General features: G+C 38.6%; 1 protein-coding gene across 5 annotated transcripts in view; it reads left to right on the top strand.

Moving 5' to 3' along the window:
• The first annotated feature begins 332 nt into the window (after nucleotides 1–332).
• UNC13C (unc-13 homolog C) overlaps nucleotides 333–22524 on the top strand; it is a 646481-nt gene continuing 624289 nt past the window's right edge. For 2 of the 5 annotated variants that reach the window (XM_043471936.1, XM_043471934.1), the window contains exons 1-2: nucleotides 333–1062; nucleotides 20040–20110. The gene's annotated coding sequence lies outside the window, so the exon portion shown is untranslated. Of the gene's footprint in view, nucleotides 1063–17922; nucleotides 18021–18616; nucleotides 18738–20039; nucleotides 20111–22524 lie in introns of all 5 variants that reach the window. The other 3 variants (XM_043471932.1, XM_043471935.1, XM_043471933.1) reach the window with 3 other exon arrangements.

Raw genomic sequence — 22524 nt, 5'->3', positions numbered from 1 at the left:
TCCCACTTTGATGTGTGTGTTTGCGTGTGTGTGCGTGTGTTTAATTCAGATTTTTGAGCAACCACCTTCAGATAGATTTCCACACATTAAAAAGAGGAAAACCACCTGAACTGAGATCTCAGCATCTTCTCCCTGTGAATAGGGGGTTCTGTTTAGCTGCTTCTTGGTGGCTAATTGGGAATTATACTGCGTGCAGTGTACTTCTCACAATCCCAAGCAGAGCCAACTACATCTACACCAGTGATTACTACACTATCTGTTACCAAATAGGCTGCAAACGCGGCCAGCGCAACCGACTGTAGGACTGGCTCCTAGGTCATCACTCAGCGATACCGAGAAAATTGGGCAGAGGAAGCGCCAGCATTAGAGGCGTCTTCCCTGGAGATGAAGCTGCGCCCCACACAGCTAGTTGTCAGTGCGGTGGTGACGGCCACACCTGGCAGCGGCCACCGCGCATCTCTGGAGAGCAGGGGCTGTGGCTCGGCCCAGAGGCGCTGCCGGGTGCAGCGGCCGCGGCGGCAGAAGGAGCCGAGGCGCTCTGGGTAGAGGAGCCTGGGGATCGCAGCGTCTGTGCTGCATTCCCCAGAGCGGCCGCGGCAGCGCTTGGGAAGTTCCCAGCACGCACTCAGCCGCGCTGCTCCTCAGCCTCAGTTGTTGATGAGCCTGGGCGCTCCTCAACGCGCGGGGAGACAACCCCTTTGGCTTTCTTAGAGACAGAAATGAGAAATGAGCTGCCGAAGGCATCTGGCAAGGAGGAGACTGAAAGGCAGTTTGGTGCCAGCAGCTAAGTTGTAGAATTGCTTTGGAGGCTGCCCCGGGAGCACGAGAGAATTTGACAAGAACAGACACCGTTGCAGACCCCAGGCGTGCCTGATTGCACTTGAGTCAGATCGCTGGGACGCAGCCTTCGCTCCAACTATCTGTGGCCGACTAAAGGGAAGGAGACTAGAAACGGGATTGCAAAGTGATATTCCTGAAAGGAAAACACAGGCACTCGAGAAGGAGGGGCGGGGGGACAGCCCAGCTGGCGTGTGCGTTTTTTTTTAAAGGAGAAACCCTCAGGTATGTTCTCTCTTTCTCCATCAGCGCTGCCTCATCTGCATGGGATTGTGTGTGTGTCTTTCCTGGTCGACTCTTGTTGTCTGCACTTTAATTCACAACCAGGGGGTTCTCCTAGTGTAGTAGATGAATTTATCAATGGTCAGCTCTCCTGTGTTTAATAATACAGTTGGCTCTGTTGAGGATTATAGACTTCTCCGGCATTGCTTTATTTTAAATGCAGAATGATAAATGATTGCTTAGTTTCTGCTCAACTTTCAGGGGAAGATCTGCTCAGGGAAAAACAAAGCTGAGATAAAAGGCTAGGGCATTCTCTAAACCCTTGGGATTCAGGGGAAGGATGAGGGCTAAACAGTAAAGAAAAGTTGAGGGCTTCTAGGAAGGGGTTAAAAGCCAAGATGTCATAGACTAGCATTGTTGTCGCCCAGGTGTTTTTCCAGCTCAGCATCCAGTCTGGAGCGAACTGAGCTTTACCAGTGGTTCTGCATTTCCAGCTCTTGATCAATCCTTCAAGATAAAGGTCCTGCAGATTGGCTTTCAAAAGATGAAATGCTTTAACTGTGTACTTGGTTCTGTGTTACAATTGTTCTACCCTGCCGAAGGAGGCAGTCTTAAAAAAAAAAAATCATTTTGCTCCAACAGCTTGAGTAAATCCTAACTTCTGCAATTACATCATCGATACACTTGTATAATAAAGAGAAAAACAGATTATGGTAACAATAGTAATGTTGACTGCCGTTAGTACCTAGGCTGAGATGACAAAGCTCAAAGTCACTTTTCCTTATTAGGCTTTTAAAGGAAAAAAGGAAAGGGGTGGGTGGGTAGCACACATAAAATAAGTTTTTGAAAATATCCTGTATTTCTTTAATAACCTAAGACTGTAAGTTTATCTCATTTTTAATTAATAATAAATTCAGTGCTTTAAAAATAATCCTGACATCTTTTATGCTTAAATATAGTATTATCATGAAAGAGGGTACAATTAGTAGTACATTAAACATATATGTATTTTAATTCAATGAGCTTTACCAGAAGAGAGAAACAAGAGAATGATAAAGTTTGCTACTTTTTAATATATCAAAGTATTTTATTTTTAAGTGTTTTGTTAATACAGAGGCTCATGCCAAAGCTGTAGGACACTGATTTTTAATTATTGGTCCTACTTTATTATGGTTTAAAAGTACAAATGAAATAGAAGTAAATGGGATTTAAATTACAATTTATGCATACTGTAAAGTAAATCACCACCCTGCTCTCTTAAAACTAAAACCTCATTTTTGCCAAATGGTAACCATCTGGAGTGCTGATTCGGGCCACCTAGCAGAATGAGGAAATTAGTTGTTTCAAAATTCCACACATTACTATAATAAAAACATCAAAATATGGTAAGCAACTGCCATCAATTCCTGGGTCAGAGAAGTGATTTGGAAGGTGAACAAAGAGTTGAATTTATGAGTGGAAAAATTGTGTATTTCTTCTATGTTGACATCTTATGGGGAATGTTATAATATCTATAGATGAAACTATAGCAGCAATACAACAGTAGTTTTACTGAGTCCATTAAATGATTATTTTTCAAAGAAGTGAGTAAACTGAGCTAAGATAATTTAAAAGAATATTAGAACTCTCATTTACAAAGTTTCTTTTCATACTACAATGGAGTTCTGTTGAAAAAATAATTTTTATGAATTACTTTTATTGGAGGGTAATTGCATTGCAATATTTTGTTGGTCTCTGCCACACATCAACATGAATCAGCCACAGGTATACATTTCTCTCCTCCCTCCTGAACCTCCCTCTCAGCTCCCAACCCATCCCATCCCTCTGGGTTTTGGAAGAGGATAAACAGGTATGGTTTATTTCCTAGTATTTGATTATTCATTGTTAGGCTTCCATTATAGAACGCGGTAACTTCTTCCAGAAATTGTCATCAACATGTGATTCAGTAAATCCACGCCTCCATGAAATATGAGGTAAACATGTTAGATAAGCCTAGAGAATCCACTTTTCATATGTCTATTATTAACAAATTACTTACATTTCTAGGCCATCTACCCCTTTCTGTGGTTGTTAGTCTTAAATAATGAAGTAAATGTGTGATGCATAGATCTACTTGTTTAAGAGCACATGGAACATTGTAAACAGATGGCAACTGTGGTGATTTCCTCTTTCAAAGACAAATTGTATGAAGTATATGTGCGCGTGTGTGTGTGTAGGGGTCAGTTGAGAAGGAAATAGCTTTTGCGTCTTTGATGATTTAGGACAAATCTGTGATTTTGAATATCTTTTTGCCAGTGCTCCATTTACTTTTATTCCTATTGACCTGCTCAGTTAACGCAATGCATACACCCACCGTGAGTTCCCTTGGGCATTCTATTACCTGTACGTTGTCTTCCACTTTTAATACCATCAATTTCTATTATTCCTTCTTTCCATTCCACTCTGTCTACTATGGAAGAACTTTCTCTAGAATCTCTCAAATGTGAGAATCATCTTCCCACCTGAAAAAAGAATTGTCTTTCAGCTAGAAATTTTGAGATTTTAGAAATATATATGCCAAATTTATTTCTAAAACACACCTTTACAGGTAGAAACTCACTTTCTAACTGTATTATGACTTAAAACCTAATATCAACTTGCTTGAAACCATACATTTAAAATGTCATTCAACAACAATTTTAAGTTCAAGGCATTAACTTTGCATCTGTCTTTGTTGCTGCTGTTGTTACAAATCCTTCTGTCTCTTAAGTTTTCTGTGCTTGGATGGCTAAGCTCCAATTCTCTTCTAGCTTAAAAAAGGGGGGATTTATTAATAGCCCTCTCAGTCTGTAGCTTTTGAGCATGCAGAAGACTGAGCTCCCACTTCTGTAATCTCTATGGAGATAATGATGCCACAGCAGTGCTTTGCACCATTTGTCTCTTAAAGCATAGTTAGGAGGACAGGTGGCATTGTAGCCTGGAGATTGAAAGCCCTCCAGAGGAGAAGTAGAAATGAAGACACACAATTACTTCTCGTTCTCTTGTGAAAATGATCCAAGAGGCATGTATATTTTGCATATCCTCATTACATTGTCTAGTTTGGCCTCAGCATATAGAAATTATTGTAATTTTGATATGGGAGACTATTTTGCATTATTTTGTCTGTTTAGAGAATTAAGAAACTATTTTGTGGAAATAAATGTTGGTTAGCAAGATATAAACTCAATTTAAACAATTATACTCGGGATTCTCAAAGTATTTAAAAAAGTGAAGTATAAAAAATGTAATCAGAGAAGATGGGTTTCTCTCTAAAATAGTTTGTCTCCCTTACACTTTCACAACCTCATCTTTGTCCTGTTTCTTTTCCCAACAGACAATCTCCATGGCCCAAGTCCTGTGTAAAACACCTTTTTTTCCCTGAGTATTCTGGCTTTTGAATATTTGGGTGCAGTATGTCTTCTTGGTAGACAAAAAGTGTTTTGGGTGGATATACTTTGTTTCACGTATTGTTCAAGTTGAAATAGCCTACTCTAGAAGTAACTTTCCCAGGCTTTTTATACTTAAGGAAGGGGAAGAAAAGAAAAAGAGTAAGCTAGGTATAACTATTTCTATTGTATAGATGTTTCTGTTGTACATGCCTGATGACTTAGGCATGATCACTAAGTTGGGTTTCTGAGACAGGACACTGTAAATTTGATCCTAGAAAAACTGAGGGAAGAACAAACATGCTTTGAATCATGTCATTGTGAAGTGGTATGTAACTAAAAAACCTAAACAATTGCTTTATTTATGGGAACTACTTAGTAAAAATTGCTAATCAGATAGAGGACTGAAGCACACATTCTAATGAGAGTCCATTGCTTTTTGCTTTCTAGTAGAAAAGACTGGAGTCAGTTAAATCCAAGTTCAGTCTCTAGCTGGCTGGGTAAACTCAGGCTATCACTTCCTAGTGTTGATTTCCTCCTCTGTAATGAAGACTTATCTGATGCTCCTGGAGAATCAGTTCTCAGACTCTGAAATTCTATAAAATCTATGTAATGCAGACTCCATACGGTCAACTCCATTTGAAATGTAGCTACCGAATTACTTGACTCCAGTTCATTTTTCCCAAGGCTTATTAATATCATTTACCTGCTTGATAAGTTGAAGAACCTGTATGGATCCTTTTTGCACTTTTAAGAAATCTGACAGCTTGTTTTCCTTCACACAACTAGGTTATGGTAAATATTGTTTTATTAATATTCCATATGACCTCATATTTTGTATAAGGCCCTGTATTTGAGAGTCATAAAATATTTGCTGCAGCTTTGATAGATGGTGAAATCCTGCCACTTTAACAAGAAATATGGCATTTGGATACTTGGAATGATTTTGAATCATTCATAGAACAGTTTTGTTGAGAGGTTTTAAAAATAAAGTGAGTGCAAATACCCTACTTAGTCATTTGAATAGATTTACTGTCCTTCCAGCTGTCTTCTTCTGTATGGGCACACTCATGAGAACATGATAGAAAAAAGGGGATTGAGGGGATCTCTCATGGCTGAAGGCAGAGCATAGGAGATTTTATATTTCTGTCTTAATTTCCAAAAAGATTGATTGGCAAGAGGCAAAATATATAAATTAATTTCATACATATAAAAATAAAAATTTAATTCTAGTTGCTTCTTAGAAAGTGATCGATAGGATACCCGAGTGTCACAGTATTCTTGGACAATAGGTGAAGAACATTTTTTTGATATAGTGAGTGATAAGACATATAATGTTTGATGGATAAATACAACAAGTTACAATAAAAACATACACCAGTTGCTATCTTCCTCCTCTTAGACTTGAGTGGGAGCATTCTCTTGATCCTCTCTGTCTAGTCACTATTTTGGTGAGCTGAATTTATTTAGTGACATCTACTACCTCATTGAGGGGAATTACACTAAGGTGTTCCCCCCAAAATTGAGAGATTCAGCTCTTCCAGTTTCTCCCAAACAGCTCCTTTTCCAGATTTCCCAACCTCTCAGGCTCAAATCTCAAGTCATCATCACTGCCTTATACTCCCTCATGTCCTATATTCAGTTACTAATCACATGTTTTCTCTATATCATTTCTAGCTGTGTATTCTTTCCTTCCCCTGTTGGCACCACCTTAGTTCAAGTTCCTGTCACTTAACAATCAGAATACTGCACTAATCTTCCAATTGTTCTGTCATGAGCCTCTCCTCTGAGCATCTGTTCTGCATACTACTGCCAGATTCCTTGTCCTAAAAAATGCCTGGACCATGGCACATGTCACTTTCTGCTCAGAAACTTTCAAGGACATCACATTGTATATGAAATGAAACCTAAAGTATGTAGTGTCAAAAAAATACACCTTTAACAACTACATGCAGGAATGCCTTTTCAGCTTTACCTTTTAGTTCCCGATCAGTCTCTGCCCTAGTTAAACAGATTACTAATTAGGAGATTGGGTTTAGCATACATACTATTGAAACTATGTATAAAGTAAATAACTGATGAGAACCTAGTATATAGCACAGGGAACTCTACTCAATGCATTGTGGTGACCTAAATGGGGAGGGAATCCAAAAACGAAGGAGAATATGTTTATGTATAGCTGATTCACTTTTCAGTACAGTATAAACACAACATTGTAAAGCAACTATGTTCAGATAAAAATTTAAAAAAATATCAGATTGCTCACAGTTTCCAAATACTGGAATTTTATACAATTCCATAGTACTAAGTTATTTGTATCATTCATTTACTAATACATCATATACTTTCTCATGAGATTTCACCTTTGGTCTTGACCTGTAGTTTAAACCTTTATTCTTGCACACAACTTGAAAAAAATTCTAGCAAGACTATAAACACATTAAGTGTGTAAACTTTGACAAATTACTTAAATTTCTGCTTCTTAACTTTATAACCAGAAAATAATGGCACCTTAAAGTGTATTGCTTCATAGAGTTTTCAGGAAGATTAAATGAGATAATATAGATTAAGTGTCCAAAGAATACTGGCTATTCTCAATTGTAGTTATGTTCATACTCCTAACTACCTTGTATATAAAATGTGCATACTTAGTAAATTTGTTTGCTATTGTGCTTAATTTGAATTCTATAATATTATCAGTTACTAGAGGGAAAGACTAGTAAGGGGAGGCGAGAGGGTGGTATACAAAATAGAATATAACAACAACAAAAGACTAAAGTCAGAAGGAAAAATTCAAATTTCCACAGTGACTTAAGATAGTAATTTCCTAGCAGTCATATTTAGAGTAAACTAGAATGGCTTTGGATACTCCAGTTTTTTTAAATCAAGGGCCCTGAGATTCTAGCATTCTTTTGTGTATTTTCTATGATACCCAAAGGGAAGAAATACTAATTTTCTATTTTAGAGCAGATAGGGGTTTCATGAAGAGTCTAACACTGTAAAATGGTCCCAGGAACAAGAAGAGAGATCAGAATATGACCAGTGACCCTAATTTATTCTCATTGTTCAAAGGTCTGACTTTAGGAGGAACTCTGTAAATCTCTGGTGAATGTCAGGATCTTGTATCCTAGCAGCTAGTGAGCACAAGGACTGAAGAGCAGAAGACATATAGCTTCAAGAGAGATGCGAGATGAACAGTTAAAACAGGGAGCTGCCTGATTAAGCATGTCTTAGTATAGGTCTTTGTCAACTCCCTGTGATGTTTGTCTTCCTGTTCTTAATCAAGGGTTCAGAGACTAAGGACTACTTTTTCAGTTTGATTATTTCTAGTCACAGTACTTTCCTCATTGGCTCTAAGTCCCATATCCTCCTTCACTTCTTTTTATCTTTTTTTTTTTAATTGGAGTGTATTATAATGTGTTACTTTCTGCTGTACAGTAAAGTGAATCAGCTGTATGTATACAAATATCATATATTAATGCATATATGTGGAAAATCCCTTGATCTAAATCTTCCCCTTTTAACTTCATCTAATAAGCCAGGACGTGGTCTGCCTCTCTCCTATTTAGGCCAGTGGGACACCCAATTTGTGTCCACATTATTGGTCTTTACCATCCTGGCTTCTGCTTTTATGACATCCAGCTCCCAATGGCTTTAGCGATAGCCACAATTATGTGAAGAAATCCAGAGAATCCCCAATGGTCCTTTTTAGTTTTCTAGAAGGAATTCTTAGAGCATTTGTTTATTCCAAGATGGGAGGCAGTATAGACAGCTGATTATAGACAGCTGTTTTTACTTGTGAAAATTTGTTAGAGAAAAATTTCCACCCAAAAAATACCAAATGAAGAGTCTGAGCAAAACCTGCATTGAATTCTTTGGCTGATCTTGAAATCTCTAAATTTCTCAATAATGACGGTGAAAGGAGGGGATGTCAGTTAGCAGGGGCAAAGAATAGCCAACTTTAGAATCTATGGAGAGAAAACTTGAGCCTGGCTTTGAAAGTATTCTTTGTGAGTTACGAGCTGTATACATATATATATATATATATGTATATATATATATATATAAAGTGAAGTCAAGTGAAAGTTGTTCAGTTGTGTCTGACTCTTTGCGACCCCATGGACTATTCAGTCCATGGAATTCTCCAGGCCAGAATACTGGAGTCGGTAGCTATTCCCTTCCCTTCTCCAGGGGATCTTCCCAACGCAGGGATCGAACCCAAGTTTCCTGCATTTAAGCCCATATATATGTATACATATGCCCATATGTATATAAACTTATTTATTTTTTTCTTTTTGGTTGTGCTGGGTCTCTGTTGCTGCACACGGGCTTTCTCTAGTTGTGACAAGCTGGGGCTACTCTTTGTTGTGATGCTTGGGCTCTAGGAACACGGGGTTCAGTAGTTGCAGCTTGCAGACTCATTAGTCATGTGAGCCTAGTAGTCTTGGCACGTGAACTTAGTTGCTTTGTGGCATATGGAATCTTCCCTGGGCCAGGGATCAAACTTCTGTCCCTTGCACTGACAGGCCAGTTCTTACCCATGGTACCATCGAGAAGTCCATGAGTTACTAGCTTTTATATTGCATGCATGCGAAGTCTCTCAGTCATATCTGATTCTTTGCGACCCTGTGGATTGTAGCCTCTCAGGGTCTTGTCCATGGGATTCTCCAGGCAAGAATATTGGAGTACATGGCCATTTCCTCCTCTAGGGGATCTTCCAGACCCAGGGATGGAACCCACGGTCTCCTGCATTGGCAGGCAGATTCTTTACCACTAGGGCCACCTGGGAAGCCAAGGTTTTAGGTTATCTTTCTCTTCAGGCACTTGACACCATAGCTGAGTTGAGTTCAGTTCAGTTCAGTCACTCAGTTGTGTCCAACTCTTTGCGAACCCATGGACCACAGCATGTCAGGCCTCCCTGTCCATCACCAGCTCCCAGAGTTTACCCCACTCATGTTCATCGAGTCGGTGATGCCATCCAACCATCTCATCCTCTGTTGTCCCCTTCTCCTCCTGCCCTCAATCTTTCCCAGCATCAGGGTCTTTTCAAATGAGTCAGTTCTTCACATCAGGTGGCGAAAGTATTGGAGTTTCAGCTTTTTCAACACCAGTCCTTCCAATGAACACTCAGGACTGATCTCCTTTAGGATGGACTGGTTGAATCTCCTTGTAGTCCAAGGAACTCACAGGAGTCTTCTCCAACACTACAGTTGAAAGGCGTCAATTCTTTGGTGCTCAGATTTCTTTATAGTCCAACTCTCACATCCATACATGACTACTGGAAAAACCATAGCTTTGACTAGATGGACCTTTGTTGGCAAAGTAATGTCTCTGCTTTTTAATATGCTGTCTAGGTTGGTCATAACTTTCCTTCCAAGGAGTAAGAGTCTTTTAATTTCATGGCTGCAGTCAACATCTGCAGTGATTTTGGAGCCCAGAAAAATAAAGTCATCCACTGTTTCCCCATCTATTTGCCATGAAGTGATGGGACTGGATGCCATAATCTTAGTTTTCTGAGTGTTGAGTTTAAGCCAACTTTTTCACTGTCCTCTTTCACTTTCATCAAGAGGCTCTTTAGCTCTTCTTCACTTTCTGCCATAAGGGTGATGTCATCTGCATATCTGAGGTTACTGATATTTCTCCTGGCAATCTTGATTCCAGCTTGTGCTTCTTACAGCCCAGTGTTACTCATGATGTACTCTGCGTATAAGTTAAATAAGCAGAGTGACAATATACAGCCTTGACGTACTCCTTTCCCGATTTGTAACTAGTCTGTTGTTCCATGTCCAGTTCTAACTGTTGCTTCGTGACCTGCATACAGGTTTCTCAAGAGGCAGGTGAGGTGGTCTGGTATTCCAGTCTCTTTCAGAATTTTCTACAGTTTATTGCTTGACACCATAAACCTTGATTAACTGCTCTCATAGTCGGTTCTAGTTGTCTGTAGTACAGGTCCCACCCCAAATCTATTAATTGCTGATTTGTGTTTGGAATATAAAGCTTTCCTCTGTGAGAAAGGAAGAGATATTTCTTAGAATGCAGAAAATGTTAAAAGTCCACAAGACATAACACAAATTTCAAATCTCAAAATGTAATTAGAATTATAAAACTCTGGATGTGGTTTTAAAAAAATTATAGGAATACCAAGAAAGTACTTGTGAAAATACTTAAAATTTCTGGATGCCTATTTTTAAATTGTTTCTCAGTTAATCCACATATTGTCTCACTTTTCATTGTCAACTCTGGCTCTCAGTTCAGTTATCTAAAATGCCTCGAGGACAGATTTATTGTAGTGCTAAATACTAAATGAAAATGAACCAAAAAATAAATCCTGTTCATATTTTCTAGCAAAAAATGTGTTACTATATGTCTGTGAATATTAATGAGTATTAAAACCAAACTATCATGAAACTAATGGAGAGATACTATGAACTCCTTTTAATCAAGAATCCAAACACTAGTGAACAGTAAGCTAATTTGTGACAATTTGTGTCACAATTTGTGACATCCTTAGAATCAGAATGGATAGAATAGATATTTATAGGTTATAATGCTATTCAAACATTAATATATCTTATTTTTGCAATATTGTACAATAATGATATCATTATTATGACATGGAAGATACTCAAGGTTTCCCCTTAGTGCTTTCCACATTATGAAATATTAATTTATGCTTATCATGATTGATTTTTATTTAATACGTTTTAATTATTTGAAATCAATAAGAAGATATGTTGGATGAATTGTCATTTTCTATTTAGTTAAATAGCACAGTCTCAATGATGAGGGATGACTGTCTGGGTAATTAGAATCCTATTTATTTGATTTGAGAGGTAGTAGAAATGACTTTGGAACAGAAGTTAATTCCTTTATAGACTGATTATCAGCACTAAGGGAACTATGATGTCCCAAGATCACAGACCTAGATCTCAATATATTATCTTCATGAGGAAAACAATCAGTCATAAAGAGAGATATAAAAATATTATTGTGCAAAAGCCATCTATTTTCTCAAGAAAGCAATTCAAAGCCAGTATCCTCCTGAAGGGAAACTAAAATATCAACTCCATGAATGAAAGACAGTACATTTTTTGTATTTCAGAGTACCAGCAGGCTTCTCTTAGTTACACTTTGCTTAGATCACAACTGAAATTAGTCTGTGGGTCCTGAAGACTCAGCAGGTAACTCAGGAAAAAGGTGGGGCAAGAGTGTCACAGACAACAGGAGAAAGCCAAACTTGGGTTTAAAACATGTCCACACAATGCACATTTCAGAAATCCCGGGACAGCAAGGTGACTTTGTCTACATTCCTTTTTCTTGCTGTGTGCCTTAGGCTGCCTGAGAGACAGCTCCTGTCCCTTTCTGATTGAGAGGTGTATATCCTGCCCCTTGAACTGTTGCCTTTGTCTTAACTAGGCAAACTACACAAAACTTGTAGTCTAGGGAATTCCTCTGGGTTGATTACAGAGCTGTGAACAGGTTTTGCAGAAATGAAGCAAGTTCAGTTTTAGACAAGAGGTGTCTGGGTGGTTTTACCATGTAGTGACCTGTGCAGAGAATGAAGGACTTGGCTTTCCCAGCACCTCTCTCCCTCACCATCAAGTTGGATCTGAATTTCTAGTGCCTTTCTCTTCACAGGCTGGTGAGCTCCTTGAGGACAAGGCTGGTGTCATTTTTATCCTTACTGTAAAACTGGTAGAATGCTTACAGACATTAGTTGCAAAGGAAAGAAAGAACTAGTAAATGGAAAGGGTTCAGATGGGGTGTGAAAATAGCAGTTTTCTGTGTTCGAGATTATTAACAATAAATGATAATGCTTAAAAGATTCTTTCTTGGTAGCTCATTTCAAAAAGAGGGGATGACGTAAATTATGATTGTTGATCAGAGAGAATATTCCAGGCAGTGAATGTTTTGGGTCAAGAGGAGATAACAAAGTCCTGAATGGAGGGCAGCAAGCTGTTGTGTTGCTATTTAAGAAGCTTTTGGTCACTTTGGTAGGCTCTGCAGGAGGAATGTGCAAATGAATAAATAGAGGATCTGCCATCCAAAGCTCTTACATCTATTGGGGGCGGGAAAAGTAAATACAAATTATTATACAGAGAATGAATTAAGGGTAGGCTGCCAAAGTAGTGAATGTGAATGTGGGCTAAGCACAAACTACAAATGGAAGGAATGAATTATGACTCCCCATTGCAACAGTAATGGTCTGATGAGGAGGAAATGAAAGTATATTCTATTCAAGCAAAGAGGTAAAGAAATATCTTAGGAGAGAGGATACCGTAATGAGTAGGGCTGTTGGGAGGTCTGAATTTCATGGAGTAGGCATCAAGGAGTCACTTTTTGGTGAAATAGGTTGGGTAGAAAATACTATTGTTTATTAAAATTGCTTGCTTAATTAATTCTCCCTGTTAATGCATTTATTATTATCAACTTATTAATGAATAATTTACTAATTCTGATTTTACAGAGGTCCTAGTGGCTCAGAGGTAAAGATTTCATGTGTCATTATAGCAGGTGCAGGAGACGCAGGTTTGGTCTCTGGGTCGGGTGATTCCCCAGAGGAGGGCATGGCAAACCACTCTAGTATTCTTGCCTGGGAGAATCCCATGGACAGAGGAGCCTGGCGGACTACAGTCCATGGGGGTCATAAAGAGTCAGACACCACTCAGCATGCAGGCAGGGGCTGTTTCTGTTTTGCCCACCATTGTGTCCCCAAACTTAGTGCAGGTCACAACCCATAGCTAGTGTTCAATAAAAATTTGTTGGGTGAGTGAATAAAGTACTGATATCTTCACACTATTGGTATTTTTAAAAGTTTTGACTCCATATCTGTAAATAGTTAGATTCCTTTTGAATATATCTTTTAGTTTTTAATCTGCATAGAGCACCATGCACCATGCAGGAACTGGTGTTGTAAAGAATTGTCTTTCAAAGAAGAAGCCTAGAGCCTTATTAGGGAGAGAAGATATAGGCAGGTACCATCTTGGTGTGAGTAGAACATTAGAGGATAAATTGAGCTGTTTCTTTAACGTCAGCATATTGTTCAGTATTTTGGAGTCTGTTGAATAAGTACCTTCTCTCCAAACTGTGATCAGATATATCTCACCTGAACATTTTGGTTCAGTCTGCATTTATCAGTGAAGGCAAGGTTATGCAACCTTAATTACAGTCTTGGGAAGCTGTCAGCAAATTCCAATTAACAAGTACTGCTTAATTGTTAAAGAAAAATTAGGTAATCTTTCTTGGTTTCTGCCTGAAATAATATCCTGGTAAGAAATTCAGGGATATAAATAGAAAAATAATAAATTAGCTAATCATCAGCCCAAACAATTCCTAAAGACACCAAGGCAGGGCAGTAGTCTTAAATTAAAACTGTAACTCCTCAGGCTTCCCCTGTTTTGCCATTAAATCTATAGATTTCTTCTTTGGCAAACATAGGATTTGTACTTTGCTTATTATGGAATATAAAACCTGTTTCTTTTTCTTTTTTTTAACTGTTGAATACAACACAACCCAAATACAAACTACAGGGAGAATTATTTCTTATGTTCAGAGGTCCCTTAATTTATATACCATATAGGTTTTTAAATTATCTGCAAGTTAATATCAATGTTAAATTTTCTAGGGAGCTAGTTTTTTGTTTTCTGGAAAACTGTGCAAAGTACCTTTGTAAAGCATGTATCAATCCATTGCTTGCTTTTTAAGTATTAAATTGCTTATATTGACACATAACTGGACTTTTTTTTTTTTTTTTAAACAGTGACAGCATGGTCGCTGTGTCTGTCCTCTGTTTTTAAAAGGAGCTGTCCTAGGTAGAAGGCAATGGCACCCCACTCCAGTCCTCTTGCCTGGAAAATCCCATGGACGGAGGAGTCTGGTGGGCTGCAGTCCATGGGGTCGCGAAGAGTTGGACAGGATTGAGGGACTTCACTTTCACTTTTAACTTTCAGGCATTGGGGAAGGAAACGGCAACCCACTCCATTGTTCTTGCCTGGAGAATCCCAGGGATTCTGGTGGGCTGCCGTCTATGGGGTCGCACAGGGTCGGACACGACTGAAGCGACTTAGCAGCAGCAGCAGGAGCAGTCCTAGGTAAGAAGATGTAACACTGCAATAGCCCAGCACCTCTGTTTTGGTGGAGATCTCTGGAATTTTTACAATATGGAAATCAGGGGAAACATTGGGCTGAAGAATCTAAGACCACATTCACGTTTCTTTCTGTGATTCTGACCGCTATCCCTAAGCATGGTTTTGAGGTAGGGATTACTTAAATGGGGAAGGACACATAAAGGAAGAACAGACCAACTAGTCCAAAGAGCAAACAAATCATAACAAATATGAAGTATCTCCCCCTCCTCTCCTTAACCCAATTCCCCTTCTTGCCTTCCCTCCATTCTTTTTAGAAAAAAAATTTTTTCCAACTGTATATTAAAGCATACCTGTTTTGTTTCTCATTTCCTTACATGTTTGGAATGTTTTAAATTATCCTAAATAAGCAGATAATTATTTAATGAATCCACAGAATCATCTGTGAAAGAGAGACCAAGAATAAATAAAGAATAATAGAGCTTTCAGGAGAACCCAACAAAAGATTAGGAAGGTTAAATATAGAGCAAGAGGACAGGGACTGCCAAGCCTTCTGCTGGCCAAAAAATTGATGACAGAACTCTAGCTTCAATGAGATATTCAATATTTGTTTATAAAGGATTTATTGGAGGCCCACCTAAGTGTTATGTAATAAAATTTTAAATCTTTTTTTTAATCTTTCAATAGTGATATATGCACATATCTTTCTTATCTCATACCCTCTTCCAAAAATTATGTTTTTGTCATAGTTTTCTTTTTATTGTATAAATGATTCAAGTTAAACATGGCCAATAAACAAACATTTTAAAGGAAAAAAATACTAGATGTGTTAGAAGTAGTAAATTATTTTCTATTTATTTGGTAAGATTTTAGGGCCATGAAGTTTTATGTTTAAGAAACAAAAACAATATAACTCTTATCCTTCTACTCCAGGATGCTGATGTTTTGTTAGTCTAAAATTCTTCCAAATATCTAAGAAAAGTAAATAATTTACATAGCATCAGTTATTAACATCTATAGTCATTAGATTCTTTCCTGAAAATTGTGGTAGGTCAGGTAAGACCTGAGTAATTGAATACTTGAAGGAGGCCTTGAGAAAATGCAGCAGAAAAGGTAAACAAAGATGAGGCCAAGTTGTTGGTAACTGAATATGTACACTTCACAAACATTATATATGTTGGGCTAGGCTTTTCTGTGCCCCTCAGTTCCAAGGCTCAGACCAAGTGACTGAGAACTTCATCAGCTGCTAGGAAATATTTGATTTAGAATAATGTTCCATATTTGGACACAGCTGGGATCTTGAAGAATCTGCCTTGGAGATGCAATTTCTAATAAAGATCCATCAAGACTTAATTCTTTAAATTCTGTACAGTGTATCAGTATAGGGCCTTTTTAGTAGAATATTTATTACATTTATATTTAGTGTATTAAGTAGTATATTTAAATAGACAATCAGGCAGTTTAAATTCAAATTATGTTTTCCCTAACATAAGTATGTACTTTTTATATTTTCCAGTTATCTATATAACAACGTGTTTCAATGTGAAAGTTTTGGCGTTTCATATTTTGTACTCAAGTGTAGGCACTCCCACTCTTTAGACTTGTGGTGTTGGGCAGGATGCTGGATTGTGCCAGGCCATGGCTTTCTCCTCTCTATAGCAGGAATAATTAATATATTTTTCGCGAACTGTTTCAATGATTTAGCACGGTAATTTTTAAAATATTCAACATAGTGCCTAGAATAGAGCAAGCAAATACAAAATGGCAACTGCAATACTGTTATTGATATTTGCTACCTGTTACCTGTCTGTGCTATATATGATATCATATTGTGACAATAAACATAGTATATTTTGTAGATCTGGAGTCAGTTAACCTGAAGACCAAAACTAGGGCATATTCTGGGACAATGTGGAAATCTGTGAACTGATGTCTGGGTCAGTCCAGGAACTAAGGGCCATTCCAGGGCTTGACTCTGGATTTGTTCCTTGATCCTGAAGTCCTCACACTCTGGCATCCATTATGGTCTGCACTGTGTGCCGCTCAAACACTCTTGCTTCATTTGTCAAGTTCACCATCTGGGATAGCTTGCTGATCTCTTTTCCTGGGGAAAGTTACATGAAGAAAGTTATTGGAATGAGCTGGAGCCCTTGTGATTGCAACTGCTCTCAAGACCACAACATATCACCTTCCTCCTATATATAGCATTTGATATGTCTCCTACCTGATGGCTAGCACTTCTCCTGGTCTAGCTGGCTTACCTCCTGTGGTGACCCAGATTACATCCCTGAGTAACCTGAGATCTCAGTCATTTTGCCATTCTTATCCATTCACCATCAAGTCTGGCAGGTAATTGTGAAGATTTTCCTCAGTTGCTTATGGGTGCCAGATGTGTTCCTCCTTGTCTACATAGTGTAATTTCAGCCCTACATTCTCCTAATGATCAGAGTCAATTCTTCCTGCCACAGGTTTAAGAGATGGAATGGAAACCATACCTTAAGGTTTCTTAGTTCTTCACTGTGTCCCAAAAGTAGCAGTGCCCCTCTGGGAGTCAGATACTCTATAAGCAGGAAAAACTAAGTTGTGGAGTTGCAAAGTACAGTTGTTCCATCTGGAACATTGAGAGAGTTAATAAGCAGGGATGCTCCTTGGTTTCCAGACCACTGTGTTCTATCTACTGGGGATGCAATACCGTGTGATGGCCATGGATGTAGAATGTATGCTTCATTCTGCAGTGTGGCATCCCATCCCATCAGGGTATCATTTCTAAGTTGGCATTTCAAATGTGTTTTCAAAGGCTCTTATTATTAAAATTATTAATCTGGAAGTTTCTGGGTTTGGATGTGGTGTGTCATGGAACACGGAGTCCTTAGTGAGGACCCTGCTGCTGCACAAACACTACTGTAAGGTAATACCCTTGGTCTAAAATGAAATTATGTGTGTGGAAAAGGCACATTTATATCTGCAGTTGTGTTGACTCCAGTTAAACTGAAGCAGTGCCCTTTCCAGAGTAGAGGTTCAGTGTAATCAATTGCTACCAAGTGGCTAGTCGATCTTCTTGAAAGATGTTGTTATTAGGTGCTCAGCATTGATCACTGTTGCTGGTGTGCTGGGCATTCAGCAGCAGCAGTACCCAGCTTAGCCTTGATCAATAGGACCCCAGGCTGTTGAATTCAAGCATGATTTCTATTTCAGCCTCAACTGACCATGATTGTTTGCTTGGCTATTCTTTGCTACTTCCATGGTGCATACTATCTGGTGGACCTTAACATGCAACACACAGTATTTCACACTTTGAACTCTTTCTTTCAAACCATCCACATTCCTCCTCTATAGTCTCTTTGACCCTGATGTTCTAAATTTTCTTCTTGCAGGCTCCTGAGAAATTAGGCAAGTGGTTCACCACTGCTCATGAGTCCACGTATATTTTTACCATGGGCCACTTCTCTTTGCACCCAAAGTGAATGATCAGGTAACCTACCCCAAATTCTACCCATTGGAAAGATTTTTCCCTCTCTGATGTCTTTCAGTGCTATACTGAGTGGGATGGTGTACCAACAGTCCATTTTCATGGAATACCCACATGTTCAGATACCCACACATTAGATAACCTGTCCATGCAGTAAGGAAGACTGCTTCAATAGCAATCAAGTCTTTCCTATCTAACTATATACATCCACATTGATCTAGTACTCACAGAATCCAGTTCATAAGTACTGTGTCAGTTCCTATATGATCCTATTGGTGCATGTATGTTGGTGAGGTTCTTCAGTTCCTTCAACACAGTCTTTTCCCTCCCTTTACAGACTCTTTTGTTTAGCTGCTTGTGTTGTTTCTTTTTCCTAGTTATTGGTCTGGGGGTCCATGGGAATGTTTTTGGTAGGTCTTGGAGGGTGCACACATTTTCTTGCAAGTTTTCAAGCAAGAGTGGAGCACTAGCTACTAACAGGGGAGAGCCACTTCTTGTCAGAGGATTCAGGGAAATATGAGGATTGAAGAGTTTCCAGTGAATTAACCCAGATGTCCCCAGCACATGACTCACAGTCCCATTTTTTTTCCCCAACTAAGGCCCCAATCTTGGCACAGCCAACCTGTCTAAATTGAGAGTTAAACCGTCTCTGGAGCTCTGCCACACTTATGATCAATTCCTGGGTCTGATGCTCAACTTTTTCTGCATCTGTTGCGAGAGGTGAGAATTTCTTTATCTGATGACATGGATGTCTGCTGTTGTTACCTTTAGTTTTAAATTGGTGGCATCACTTTAAGCCTTTCGATGTCTTTCTCTGTTGCATTAAGAGGCTTCAGTAGCTATTCCATTCAATGGCACTAATCACTTCCTCTCCCAATCTCTCAAATACCTCAATGTAGTACATGCAAGTTCTTTCCCTTCCACTGGTATTCACACATTGGTCCCCCACTAAAAGTGAATGTGTTAGTAATTGTTCTGTTACAGTATACCACAGGCCATCAGTTTTTGACGTAGCATCAGTGATTGGGTCCTCATTGCCAGTCCAACAGAGAGGATTTAGATAAAAGATCTCATTTTAGAGTCACTTCCCCAGTGCTCCCTTGATAACAACTTTTTTAAGTCAGGTTTTCTGGGAAACACATTATGAAACAGAGATATACGTGCAGAGCTTCTTTTGGAAGAAGCTGAGCCATGATGTATTTGCAACAGAGACCTCAGCCAATCCTAGGCCTCTGATACTAGGATGGCCCCTGTGTTAAAGCAAGAGGGCTAGGCATTTGGGAACTCCAATCAATGAATCATTGCATGTGGGCTGACCCAGAGAAGGGATAATAACCCCTTGGCCTCCGCCATTCTTAGAGAGTGACTCAGCTGTGTGCCTTTGGCAGTTGCATGAATGAGTGCCTTTGTCTTGGAGCGGGTGTTTGTGTGGCATACCACAGCTATGCCATACCAAATCTTCCCTTTAATGCTGAGAGAGGACTTGGATGGGAGGTTGGAAAGCAAATGTTATGGTCGCAGTTACTTTGATTTTAACATCAAGGACATGTAAGCACTCTGGGAAAACCCTTCTATGTCCTTCTATCTTCTATGACACAGAAGTTTACTCAGAAGACTTTCTCACTACTAATTTATTTAAGTTATTTTAGATAATATTTTTAAATGTATTAAAAATTAACAGATTATGGTTCCTAGGTGTCAAAGATTGTCTCTCTAATTTCCTATAGCGTTGTTTTGAGTCTTTACTTTCTGGCTATCAAGTCCTATCTGGTTATCAAGTCCTAGGTGAAGGGTCCAACTGAGTTAGGGGGCCAGATAAACACAGAATACAACCAGAGACTGAAACCTAGTATAATTTTATGGGAGGGAGGAAGGCTTACCATCATTTGTTAGCAGGGGCTTTTGAAAACTTGAATTTGGAGAGACATTCTATATTGTTATGTCTGTGGTTATTTGAGATACAAAAAAATTTTTGTATTTCCTTTGTAATTCCTTCCTATTTTCTTATTTCAATTACATCAGCGCCTAGGCTTGCCGTAGTTCAAGTTACCAACTGCTTCTTGGGCGATGATTATTCCCAGATGCTCTTTGAGGTAAGAGCTGGCTGATGCTAAGCATGTTTTAGTTTTAAACTAAAGAGACTTTCCATGTATAATTTACTATTCCATAATACAAAATATAAGAAACTTTTAAAGAACTGAACTTGTTATGTTAAATTCTTTATTGGGAGCATGTATTGCCAGTTATTATATGGAATGCGGTCTATTTTTGCCTAAAAAGTTGAAAGATGTCTTGCTCTTAGGTAGTTTAAAATAATTTCTTTATAGATTTACTTTAAAAGTACCCTGTGATATAGGAAAAGGATGAAATTTCAGCTCTGTTTATGAGACACTAATTTTAACTTTAAAGTGCCATACCCATTTTGCTTCCATGCTCTAAAGTGTAAATAATTGACTTTCACCCAAGAGTTAAAATCAGATGAAGTTCCACTGAATGAGGAGAATTGCACTGGACCTAACACTCTCAAAGGGGAAGGGAGGGAGGATATTAGTTATGTAAGCATCTAAGTTTTGGTCTGTTGGCACATTGGACAGCATTCATTAAAATTTAAAATTCTCAGTTTTACTACAGAATAAGGACACATCTAGAGTTATGTATAATCAGTGAGGTGAGAAGAACAGCTGAGAAGTCTTATCAGTAGTTAAGTGTAAAAGTCTGTGGTGAGAATTACACAAACATGTTTATATATGTTCTTTAATGTGTAGAGTACTGTGAGGGGAAATTTTACTACCTCCATGGAAATATTTAATTTTTTGTGGATTTTTGTTTTCTAAAAAAGGTATTGATCTTAAGTGAACATGAATGAGGGCCTGAATCAAGGCAGTAAGTCCTGGAATGAAAGGCGGTCTGGCAAATGAGAGAAATAGTCAAGTTTAGGACCATAAAATTTAGAACCAGGTAGAAGTTTGGAGCAATTTAATAGAGGGATTAAAGATGAACCTAGAGTTCTAGTCCATATACCTAAGAGAATGTTGGTTTTGCTAATTAGTATTGTATGAGAAATTTAGAGAACTTTGTATTTCATGAATGAAGATAAATTTGAATATATTGACTACTGAATTCAAATACTGAATGGGAGATGTTCATAGTTATTCAGACCAAACTGAATGGAATTAACAAATAGGAATTAATGCAAAGATGAGAAGCTAGGTGCAGACCTACTGATTTGGTTAGATAAAGTTAGAGAAAAGGGAATAAAAGAAGTCTGAAAAGAGGGTGAGAGGCCAGCAGAACACAGACATTTACCTATGCTGGTGTCTCATCATCCCTTTGACAAAACTCACTGTGGCCTCAGACCCAGGCCTAGAGAATAGTCAGAAACACAGAATCTGCTTCTTCCATGGCCCTGTGGTCTCTTATTTCTGCTTTTGACACCCTGTGTTCAGCTTTTCTTTTTCTGAACGTATGTTTTCACTGCTCAGTTTTTCCAAAGATCAAAAGTTGATTGCTCAGGTCACAACATTGTCACTTTCTTGTTGAAATGCCTGAAAGGATCTGACAAAATCTCCATGTTCCAACTCCCAGTTCCCAAGATATAAAAACTAATTGGCCAAGTTTCCATCATGTAACCACTCTGGCCAAAATAACCACATCCAGAGAGAGGCTGTATTGTCATGGAGGTGTAGAGAATGATGTGAAGAAAGGCTGAGTGGTTATTGGTTTCAGATGCAGCAGATAAGTTAGGGAATATTAAGGTTTGGTACAAATGTGCCCAATTAAAGAGAAATTTTAATAGAGTTCTGAGGCTGAAATTGGGACAGCAAGAGGTTGAAGATGACTGACTCATGAGGAAGTAAAGGCCAGGACTCCTCTGAGTTAGGTGAAAGGTGCAGTAGCCTGAGGAGGTAACAACACTGAAGGAAAGCTGAAGTCTCTTTTGTTTGTTTTTTATTTACAATTGGGTAGGACATAAACATGCTTATTGCTTAGGTTGAATAAACCCAGTAGAGAGAAAGAGAATTAAGATAGAAGCCATGGAAGAGATAATTGCTGGAGCATAATTCTAGAGGTGGTGAGAGATGATGCAATCAGGAGCACAGGAGGAGATATGACCTTTGGAAAGAAGACATTCTCATATCCACAAGATGTGCAGTGAACATACAACGCTGAAGTAAATCTCTCTCTCAATACCTATTGTAGTTGTTCCAATTGGGTGACATTAAACCTGTGGATAACTTCAGTCTGTCTTCAGTCAAGGAGGCATTCTGTGTCTGCTAGATTTCCAAGCAGTCATGAGAATCAGGTCTGGCCTTTGTGATGAGACTGGATGTCAAAGAACCTTTTCTTCCCTAAACAGGATGTCTTTCTGTTTACACATTTATGTCTTTGAGTACACAGCCCAACTGCCTTTTTCAACATTGCACCCTCTAACTGGGACAACTAAAAAAATGCTAATTTTCATACTAAAATCAATTAAACAGGTTTTCACCATTCTAGGAAATTGTCT

This window comes from Cervus canadensis, chromosome 6 (genome assembly GCF_019320065.1).
Source record: "Cervus canadensis isolate Bull #8, Minnesota chromosome 6, ASM1932006v1, whole genome shotgun sequence".
Lineage (NCBI taxonomy): Eukaryota > Metazoa > Chordata > Mammalia > Artiodactyla > Cervidae > Cervus > Cervus canadensis.
This window is presented reverse-complemented; position numbering and strand designations above follow the sequence as displayed.